This window comes from Amyelois transitella, chromosome 29 (assembly GCF_032362555.1).
Source record: "Amyelois transitella isolate CPQ chromosome 29, ilAmyTran1.1, whole genome shotgun sequence".
Taxonomy (NCBI): domain Eukaryota; kingdom Metazoa; phylum Arthropoda; class Insecta; order Lepidoptera; family Pyralidae; genus Amyelois; species Amyelois transitella.
Window position 1 is genome coordinate 1,041,931 of NC_083532.1, and position 11,958 is coordinate 1,053,888.

Here is an 11,958-nt window from a genome sequence, read left to right on the forward strand (position 1 = left end):
AATTGACTTGGCGGACCGTGAGCTGTGTAGTTCTTACCTCCATGACCTTGTTATAGGAAAATTAACACTGGTTGGGACATGATTGTTGCACCTGATGTAAGTGCTAAGTCCTTAGTCGCCTCGTACAAAATTGATAGAAATGGAGTCGTAGGTATTCTAAAGTGAACCATGTTTTTAAAAATCTAAGACACACATTATTTTTTATGGTTTTATCATTAGATATATTTCGTTTTAATAATCCATCCGGATGTTATTTGAACTAAGCTAAGAGATTAGGTATGCGTAGGTCTTACTGACCAGCTAACAGGCAAAAAATAAGAACTCATTAATTTTTTATCAATTTTTATTTGGATTCTTAATATAGATATTTTTGTAAAAAAAAAGAAAAACGCCTCCATCGATATCCTCCTTTTTCGAAATAACCTACTTCTAAATATCACAAAGGCTTTTTAATCGTTGACTAACATACATACCTACAGTTCATACTAAGAACCATGTTTTTTTTAAAGGCCGTTAAAAACAAGTTCGTTAGACTTCTATTCCAAATTGACAAAAATCACGAAACTTTACACATTATTCAACGAAATTGCTACTACATCCTCCATTTTGTTAGATTTACACCTGAACAAAATTTAATTTCCGAACGCCCGTCTCGTAACCTAATTTGTTGAAGAATTTTCGTACTTAAAACTACGTTTGTCGCTATTTCTGAACGCGCGTCGAGAGAACGAGGCGGCATGATATTTTTTCTTTTGTTTCAAATTAAGGGGAGGGGCTGAAACTTTTTAAGCCAATGGCTGTATGTGTGCAAGGGAGATATCGACTAAATAGTATAGAAAGAGAAAGGGATAAAGGATGTGTCTTTTGACATATTTATTGGCGCGAAAGAGTGTGACGTGCGGGCAAATTGAAGGGATTATAGCAAATTTGTAGAACGCTTTATTTTAATTTTTGACCGGGTGCGTAAAAGGATGGTGTATCTGTTTGACAAATATGTGTAATATTATTATTTAAAAAGTAACCCTATCCCTTATTCATATTATTATGCGATAAGAAGTCTGTCTGTTTGTCTGTTTCGCTGTCACAGCTAAATCGCTAGACCGATTTGAACTAAACTTGGTACCTATGCATATAGAATACTCTAGAAAAGACTTAGAGAGAAAAGTCCTTTGGCACTATCATGGGCTAATTTTAGTTAAATATTTTTTTAACTAACAAAATATGAGAGATTTAGGTTAAACATAATCTTTAAAACGACTGGAAGGCTACGTTCAGCTGTATAGTAAAGGAATTAAATAAATGAATAAATAAATTATACGGGACAAATTACACTGATTGAGTTAGCCTCGAAGTGTCCATCCAAGACCCAGGTCAATCAGAGAAAGTTTTTTCTCATCATGCCCTGGCCGGGATTCGAACTCGGGATCTCCGGTGTCACAGACAAGCGTACTACCGCTGCGCCACAGGGGCCGTCAAATTAAATTTATTATTTAGGTTAAATTTGAACTAAAAACAAAGTAAAATGATAAATCTTTATGTAAGTACCTAAGTTGTATAAAAATATGCATTCCACACACATTTCCCTTGAAGAAACGCTTTCCCCTACCCATTAGCGAGTTTGCCAAGCGGCCGAACAACAATTTTAATGTTATTCATTAGTCCTGACCGTAGATTACAGATATAGGGAGATATGATACTTACTTACTTAACTACTGCTACGAGCAACGTGTTGGTATTCAAAGGAGATATAGATATTCTTGTAATCGTGGACGAAGCGATGCTTTTTTCGTCAAGGGAAACCTGCACATTCAGGCAATGATACAATATGGGGGAAAATTTCAGAGTTTGCAAATCAGACGGCAGTCTGGGCGTGCAAAAAAAAAATTATTAATGTAAATATAAAAATTAAACAAATTACGTAAATTGATAAAGAAAAAAACTCAACTACTTATATTGGAGTTCATTCAAGGATAGTTTCTATTTTTCAAGTCACTGTATTTTTTATGATTCATACAACAGTAGAGAAATCAAAGTGTAGATGAACTTAAATTTCACATTATCTTTAATACATAAGTACATACATATGGTCACGCCTATATCCCTTGTGGGGTAGACAGGGCCAACAGTCTTGAAAAGACTGATAGGCCACGCTCAGTTATTTGGCTTTAATATTATACTTATAATTTGTGAATCATCAGATTTATCACCACAAAATATTATAGCTAAGTTTAAAAAATTTTTTACATTTAATCATCTTCACAACACGACCAAACTATCACATCTCTCATTTCTTTTATAATTTCCATGATCTAAGGTGCGTATTACCAAATTAATGCCACTGCCGTCCCCTGCAATTTTCCAAATTATAATCGTGTTTATACATAGGGTGTAACTTCGCGAAACTTTGACAATAAATACCGACGCTCACCGGCGCCATTTTTGTTTCCATGACAGCTGGGGTGGTGGTTGAGTGGTTTATCGTCAAAGGTTAGAATCTTACTGCGGACAATGCATTAATTATTATTGTTTTTGTAATGGAATTTATTATTATTATTCAATGTATGTATTAAAATGTAATTTTTGTGTCAACGATATGGGTCTAGAAACCTGGAATAAATGATTTTTATATTTATTTATTTTTTAATGCATGACTTGTCGTTTTTTTTACTAGTTAATACTTTTCGAGTTAGTTATCTATCTAGCTCAAATTCAAATTTCCAAATTTTTATTCCGTGTGCCGTGTGGTTCCCGGCACCAATACAAAAAAGAATAGGACCACTCCATCTCTTTCCCATGGATGTCGTAAAAGGCGACTAAGGGATAGGTTTACAAACTTGGGATTCTTTTTTAGGCAATGGGCTAGCAACCTGTCACTATTTGAATCTCAATTCTGTCATTAAGCCAAATAGCTGAACGTGGCCACTCAGTCTTTTCAAGACTGTTGGCTCTGTCTACCGCGCAAGGGCAATTTTGTGTTGTAAAACCAAAATATATGACAATTATTGAAATGTCCCAAATAATGAATAAAACATACATACATACATATATATAGTCACGTCTATATACCTTGCGGGGTAGACAGAGCCAACAGTCCTGAAGAGACTGACAGGCCACGTTCAGCTGTTTGGCTTTATGATAGAATTGAGTTTCAATTAGTGACAGGTTGCTAGCCAATCGCCTTAAAGAAGAATCCCAAGTCTATAAGCCTATCCCTTAGTCGCCTATTACGACATCCACGGAAGAGAGATGGATGTGATCCTATTCTTTTTTTTTATTGATGGCGGCAACAAATATTTTGTATTTTTGCAACCACAAAACATCATGAAATCCCCGTTTTAAAATAAGCTCGCTAATGGCTAGATAATATTCCCACGGACTTATCTGTCTGTCTGTATGTTTGCGAAACGGCGATAACCGTTCACACGCAATATAAACAACAACAGGTTGTTGGTTTTGAGGTTATCTGGCGTACTAGCTATTGCTCGCGACTTCGTTCGCCTTAAAACTAATGACACTGTCGGCTCTGTCCACCCCGTAAGGGATAAAGACGTGATTATATGTATCCTACTAATATTATAAATGCGAAAGTTTGTGAGTACATCAGGATGTCAGTGTGGATGTTTGTTACTCTTTCAACGCAAAAACTACTGAACCGATTACGATGAAATTTGGTACGTAGGTAGCTGAAGACCCAGAATAACATATAGGCTACTTTTTATCCCGGAGTTCCCGCGGGATTGATTGTTACGTTATGATAAGGTTTTAAAGCGGACGAAGTCGCGGGCCGCCTCTAAGGTATTTATAAATTTTAACTTATCATGTTATTCCAATGTCTTAGCTAGCTATATCACTGCCAAGTGACATGAGAAACCGTTCAGTAGTTTTGGCGTGAACAAGATAGGTAGATAAAACTCTTTATTGCACCATAAGAGTAAAACATACAAAACAACATAAAACAGGTGCCGTGTGGTTCCCGGCACCAATAAAAAAAAAAAAAGAATAGGACCACTCCATCTCGTTCCCATGGATGTCGTAAAAGGCGACTAAGGGATAGACTTATAAACTTGGGATTCTTCTTTTAGGCGATGGGCTAGCAACCACAGTCACTATTTGAATCTCAATTCTATCATTAAGCCAAATAGCTGGCCTATCAGTCTTTTCAAGACTGTTGGCTCTGTCTACCCCGTAAGGGATACAGACGTGATCATATGTATGTATGTATAAAACAGGTACTGAACAGGTAACGAACACACGTCCTTGCAAACTTTTGCACATAAACTGTATATATTATATTCCGCATATATACATACATACATATCATCACGTCTGTATCCCTTGTGGGGTAGACAGAGCCAACAATCTTCAAAAAAAGACTGATAGGTCTGTTTGGTTTAACGATAGAATTTAGATTCAAAAATGTGACAGGTTGCTAGCCCATCGCCTGAAAGAAAAATCCCAAGTCTATAAACCTATTCCTTAGTCGCCTTTTACGCCATCCACGGGAACGAGATGGAGCGGTCTGGAGGAAGATAATAATATGTGTTAATTCTAGTTTAGAAACGCGTGTTTCCCACGTAATTCCCAATATCCAACAAGCATGACTAATATTTGAATTTGAGATTAAACTATCATTACAACTTGATAAATATGTAATGTACGGGCGTGTTTACATTGGAGCAGTTTAAGCGGTTTATACACATACTTAGCGTATATAGTTCTACTAGAGACGGCTTCTGTGGCGCAGCGGTAGTACGCTTGTCTGTGACACCGGAGGTCCCGGGTTCGAATCCCGGTCAGGGCATGATGAGAAAATAACTTTTTCTGATTGGCTTATGTCTTGGATGTTTATCTATATACGTATTTAGTATAAAATATAGTATCGTTGAGTTAGTATCTCGTAACACAAGTTTCGAACTTACTTCGAGGCTAACTCAATCAGTGTAATTTGTACCGTATATATTTATTTATACATTTATTTATTTATAAGAGAGTCCACGGGTAATGGAAAAGGCCCTTGTCTGCCATTCCCGCGGGGCTTCGCAAAAAGAAATCTTAACTGAAGTTTCCTAGTTACTATCTACCTAGCCAAATTTCATCTTTATTGTTCTTTGTAAAGTCCCGACTCATAGCGATCTAGGTTTCATCTGCAGAGACTGGTCTTGGGAATTTTCGTTACTCTTAACTGTATTACGGCACCATTAGAAAAACAATAGGACCACTCCATCTTTTTCCCACGGATGTCGTAAAAGGCGACTAAGGGATAGGCTTAACAACTTGAAATTCTTCTTTTAGGCGACAGGCTAGCAATCTGTCACTATTTGAATCTCAATTTTATCATTAAGCCAAACTGCTGTACTTGGCCTATCAGTCTTTTAAGACTGTTGGCTCTGTCTAGCCCACAAATAATATAGACGTGATCGGCCAATCGCACTGAAATGTCATACGTCATCAGCCAATAGCATCGAAGAATAGAATAGAACAGAATAAAATAGATTTATTTTCAAAATTGGATACAATGTATGACTTATTGACGTCACACGGATAACGTTACCCGCTTCCTCTTGTCACACAAAACACACCCTAACCCAATATGATCGCTATTAAATTTCTAAAAAGCAAATAATTCATACTTAAACTGACATTATCTGACAAGTTTGTCAGGATTTGACAGCTGTCGTTGATAAAGTGACAGATTGTTGATTGAGACATCATTTTGGTAGAGATTAAGTTTAAGACATATTCGTAGGTAACTTAGTTATGATTTCATCATGTTCTTGTTAGATTTTTGCCTTTACCTTAAAGATTAAATTCTTGATGAGAAGAAATCCTACTCATACTAATATTATAAATGCGTAACTTTATAAGTATGTCAGGATGTCAGTACGGATGTTTGTAACTCTTTCACGCAAAAACTACTGAACCATTGTATGTAGCTTAGCTTGACGGCCTTTGTTCATTAATAAAAAACAGCTGTTCATTAATATAGGATACTTAATATCGCTTAATAATTGCTAAAACTTTTAGTTTCACAACATTGGTTGACGTCAAATAAATAACTTAAAAACTAAGTTTACTGCCGCTTCCAAGGCGTCATTGCAGAAGGAGCGGTAACAAACTGCACTGCAGCATTTTCTTTAACAACGTCAACTTCACAAATATCCAAATCTATAGGTACTAATATTATAAAGCTGAAGAGTTTGTTTGTTTGTTTAAACGCGCTTATCTCAGGAACTACTGGTTCGAATTGAAAAATTCTTATTGCGTTGAATAGACCATTTATCGAGGAAGGCTTTAGGCTATATAATATCACGCTGCAACTATTAGGAGTGAAGAACTAATGGAAAATGTGAAAAAATCGGGGGGAATTATTCATCCTTGAGGGCTTCAATGATGCCCAAAATAACTATTCCACGCGCACGACGTCGCGGGCACATCTAGTTTAGAATAGAATGTGGACGAGAGAATACATTGGCCTACTTAACTATTGCAGGTTTTTCGATAACTCCTTACGCGAACTCGACACGCGCTTGACCGGCATTTTATAAGACTAATAGAAAAAAGAATAGGACCACTCCATCTCACTCCCATGGATGTCGTAAAAGGCGTCTAAAGGGGTAGGCTTATATACTTGGGATTCTACTTTTAGGCGATGGGCTAGCAACCTGTCACTATTTGAATCTCAATTCTATCTTAAAGCAAAACAGCTGAACGTGGCCTATCAGTCTTTTCAAGACTGTTGGCTCTGTCTACCCCGCAAGGGATATAGACGTGATTATATATATGTATGTATGTAACATAAAAAGAAAAACGTTTGTACATAACTATTGCAGGTTTTTCGATAACTCCTTACTCGACTCGAGCTTGACCGATATTTTATCATTGTTTTCGGAAGCTAAAACCTGACAAATAAACCTGGGAGCTTTTTATTTTATCATAGACTTATCAAACGGTTATCGCGCAAGTTAATTGACGCTAAGTGACAGTAAGTGTATGCGAGTGGCCACTAAGTGAATGTAAACATACCATTGATACGCAATTAATGTAGGTATATGGATGATTTTGTCATCGTTCGCTCGGGTTTTGAAAGATTTGCAGAAGTCATTTCATTTTTTTTTATAAATCTGAAGCTAATTTGTTTTGTTTGTAAACTCTTTATTGGACACGAAAAGAAATATATGTAATATGTTACAAAACATTTATTTTGTGCCGTGTGGTTCCCGGCACTAATACAAAAAAGAATAGAACCACTGCATTTCTTTCCCATGGATGTCGTAAAAGGCGACTAAGGGATAGGCTCACAAACTAGGGATTCTTTTTTAGGCGATAGGCTTACAACCTGTCACTATTCGAATCTCAATTCTATCTTAAAGCAAAATAGCTGAACGTGGCCATTCAGTCTTTTCCAGACTCTGTCGGCTCTGTCTACCCCGCACGGGATATAGACGTGATTATATGTATGTATGTAACATAAAAAAAATCGTTTCTCAATAAAAAGTTTTTTTATTTCAAAGCAATATTTACTATATTTATTTCTCCACATGTCGGCTATTCGTAATCCACATCAGATATTGCTACACATTTCCCATCCACTTTTTCATACCCTGAAGGGCACTTAGTCGGTATACGCTGAACTGCACCCCCTTCACCATAAATATTAACGTCATCTTTAATCGTGAAAGGAGCTAAAATCACATCAATTAGAAAGATAAATGTGTCAGCCATGTTTTCGTATTGATAATACGTCGAATTTGAGGTTATGCGTGCGTTGGGTTGGCATTCTTCAACAGTTGATGTTGTAATAATTACGTATGTAGAGAGGCAAACGGCTACTGCCAACATCGTCCTGTGAAGAATAATAAACAAACATAAGGTTCCCATGTATGTCGTAAAAAGCCACCAAGGGCATAGGCTTATAGGGATTCTTCTTTTAGGCGACGGGCTAGCAACCTGTCACTATTTGAATCTCAATTCTATCATTAAGCCAAATAGCTGAACGTGGCCATTCAGTCTTTTCAAGACTGTTGGCTCTGTCTGCCCCGCAAGGGTTCGAGACGTGGCCATATGTATGTATGTATCTTTAATCGTGAAAGGAGCTAAAATCACATCAGTTAGAAAGATAAATGTGTCCGCTTCTAGTGATGTTACACTTATCAATAGTACCTATTTCTCACATCACAAAATAGACGTGATAATTTGTAATAATGTAATTTCGTTATGGGCAAAAATTTGTATTGTAGGTACTGTACACTTACTTTATATCTTGCTAAATCCATATAATTTTTGCGTCGTAATACACAATCGTATAATTAAATTGAATCTAAATTTAACATAAATGTTTTTTCAAAAAGTATGTGTTAACCTGAAGTTTACTCCACGACTTATATTTATGAAATGATTTTCCTGTTAAATAAATTCCTGTAGATACCACGCATATGAATCACACAGTGTGTGTACCAGTGAATCAATATACTTACTAAAGTAACAATGTTCTAATTAGTAATTAATGTAAAAGGAATCAATAACATATTTACTCTTTGGCGTAGCGGTAGTACGCTTGTCTGTGACACGGGAGGTCCCGGGTTCGAATCCCGACTAAGGCATGATGAGGAAAGAACTTCTTCTGATTGGCCCGAGTCTTGGATGTTTATCTATATATAAGTATTTATCATGAAGTATACTTAGTATCGTTGAGTTAGTATCTTGTAACACAAGTCTCGAACTTACTTCGAGGCTAACTCGATCTGTGTAATTTGTCCCGTATATATTTATTTAGGTATGTAATCTAAATTTTTGTACACATTTTTTTTTATCCTAAGTCCGTCCCGCCAAAAACTCGCTGGAAACAGTTGATTACGCAGTCTGTCGCCATCTCAATCACACCTAGTGATTGTTTATCGTGTTTTCTCCCTCGCACAGGGTACTATGTAAAATTCTACATCTGTACCTAGAAGTTTCGAAGTTAATATACATATACGGTCTGAAACTGAATAAATTTGGCAATTTTCATTGTTTGCAAACAAAAAAGTCTAATCGACGGTAATAATAGGACATATAATGACGTCTATGTCTCCTGCGGGGTGGACAGAGCCGACAGTTAACAAAAGACTGAAAGGCCACGCTCAGCTGCTCGGCCTAATGATAGAATTGAGATATAAATAATAGGAATGTTTGAATCTCATTCATTCAAATAATCACGTTTATATCCCATGTGGGATAGACAGAGCCAGCAGTCTCGAAAGACTTATAAGGTTAAGCTAAGGCTTAATGATAGAATTGAGATGCAAAATAGTGTCTGGTTGCTGGCCCATCGCCTAAAAGAGGAATCCCAAGTATATAAGCCTATTCCTTAATCGCTTTTTACGACATCCATGGGGAAGAGATGGAGTGGTCCTATTCTTTTTTTAAATTGATGCCGAGAACCACACGGCACGAACGAACGGCCGAGAATCTCAATTCTATTATTAAACCCTACATCATAAAAAAGAATTGACGGAATGGTTGAATGAAAAAAGATTTTATAGCATTAAAGAGTATATGGACGATAAACATTGAATTTAACTATTTACTTATGATTTACATGCAAATGTATTTAAAAAAAAAAACAAATGTAATCCTAATTTTGAGTTTATACCTATCTATACTAATATTATAAAGCTGAAGAGTTTGTTTTGTTTGTTTGTTTGTTTGTTTAAACGCGCTAATCTCAGAAACTACTGAACCGATTTGAATAATTCTTTCACTGTTAGATAGTCTATTTATCGAGGAAGGCTATAGGCTACATTTTATCCCGGATTTCCTACGGGAAACGTCAACAATGCAGGTGAAAGTTGAATGAGTCTGCCATCTGCGAGCTTTCCACGCGAACGCTGCGCAAACCAACAAAGATAAAGTAAAACAATGTACTAAAGATGTGAAGTACTCATTTTTTGCCACAAAAAAGTCCGCGAGAGCATATATCTATCTCTTAAGGTTTACTTACAATAACCACTTTTATGTTCATTTTTTAAGATTATTTTTCATTATAAACATAAGTTATTTTGAAACCAATTTTCTTTTATTCAGTATTAATCCTTATCCAAATAAATATGTTTATTACTTTCGGCTTTTCATGTAGACTAAATTTGCCATTTACAGTATATAAATCAGACGAATAGGTTTTGAGATATAGTCGTTATAAGCAATTTGCAGCGAAACATTTAATACGGCGAACCAGCGTTCTTTCTAATTTCAATATGATGCCCAAAATAACTATTCCACGCGGACGAAGTCGCGGGCACAGCTAGTCATTAATATTTGCGCGCCTGCATGCAGGTTGATTTATATGTAAAAAATATGTGAATCATGCAAATAAATTATTCTATTCTATTCTATTCTATTCATCTGAAAATGGCGTTTCGTGGCCTTGAGTTGTATAAAAAAATATCATTAGGCCGATGTCCTGGGAACCTGTCACTACATACATACATATAATCATGTCTATATCTGGCATCAATACAAAAAATAATAGGATTTTCTCCTCCATTTCTTTCCCATGGATGTCGTAAAAGGCGACTAAGGGATAGGCTCACAAACATGGGATTCTTTTTTTAGACGATGGGCTAGCAACCTGTCACTGTTTGAATCTCAATTCTATCATTAAGCCAAATAGCTGAACGTGGCCATTCAGTCTTTTCAAGACTGTTGGCTCTGTCTTCCACGGAAGGGATAGAGACGTGACCATATGTATGTACGTATAAATAAAAAAAAAATCCCAATCCCCAAGCCCGGCCCTGCCCGTTATCCAATTAGCGATCAGATTAAAGATATGCCGGGGGAGCCATTACCCGCCGAATTAGCTGATCCGGCCCAACCTCACTCACGCGCCGCAAGTTATAAGCGGCAGCGGAGAGTTATAACCATTGACGTACTATAAACAACGTTATAACAATAAAAAATCGATTAGTAAAGAATGCTAAATCAAATCAAATCAAATCAATTTATTGTGGAGCACAGTTGCTATGACGTTATGTTTTTATCATATATCTAGCTGTAAGACTAAACAAACAAACTCTTCAGCTTTATAATACTCGTATTAGTATAGATAACAATTGTTTACCTTTAGTCGCTTTCACATTTTATAGCATTGAATTTTAGATTGAGTTCATTGTGTTAATTCCAATCCATACATATGGTCACGTCTATATCCCTTTAGGGGTAGACAGAGCCAACAGTCTTGAAAAGACTGAATAGACACGTTCAGCTATTTGGCTTAATGATAAAATTGAGATTCAAATAGTGACAGGTTGCTAGCCCATCGCCTAAAAAATAATCCCAAGTTTGTAAGCCTATCCCTTAGTCGCCTTTTACGACATCCATGCGAAAGAGATGGAGTGGTTCTATTCTTTTTGTATTGGTGCCGGGAACCACACGGCAATTGAATATTACAATCCAAATTATAAAAAAAATATATATATTTCATTCACTGTCTCCCAACAAGTTTTAACTCCATTTAAATGGTAATCTCTATATTAGTATAGATAGAACATATATAATCTGAGCACGCTACACTCTTATACCTTGCGCCATGTCAGCAATACCCGCTCCATCTCATCTCTGCTAATTGTTTTAATCGTGCCTACTTATTGTGTCGCGATTCAGGCACTTACTGTTTATATTCCTTATATATATATTCTATCTATACTAATATTATAAAGCTGAAGAGTTTGTTTGTTTGTTTGAACGCGCTAATCTCAGGAACTACTTACTGGTTCGAATTGAAAAAAATATTTTTGCGTCGAATAGACCATTTATCGAGGAAGGCTTTAGGCTATATAACATCACGCTGCAACAATTAGGAGCGAAGAAATAAAAGAAAATGTGAAAAAAACGGGGGAAAATATTCATCCTTGAGGGCTTCCGTTGCGTGCGCTGCGAAAACGGTTCAAGATACCAAAAAAAATATGTACTTACGAAAGAATT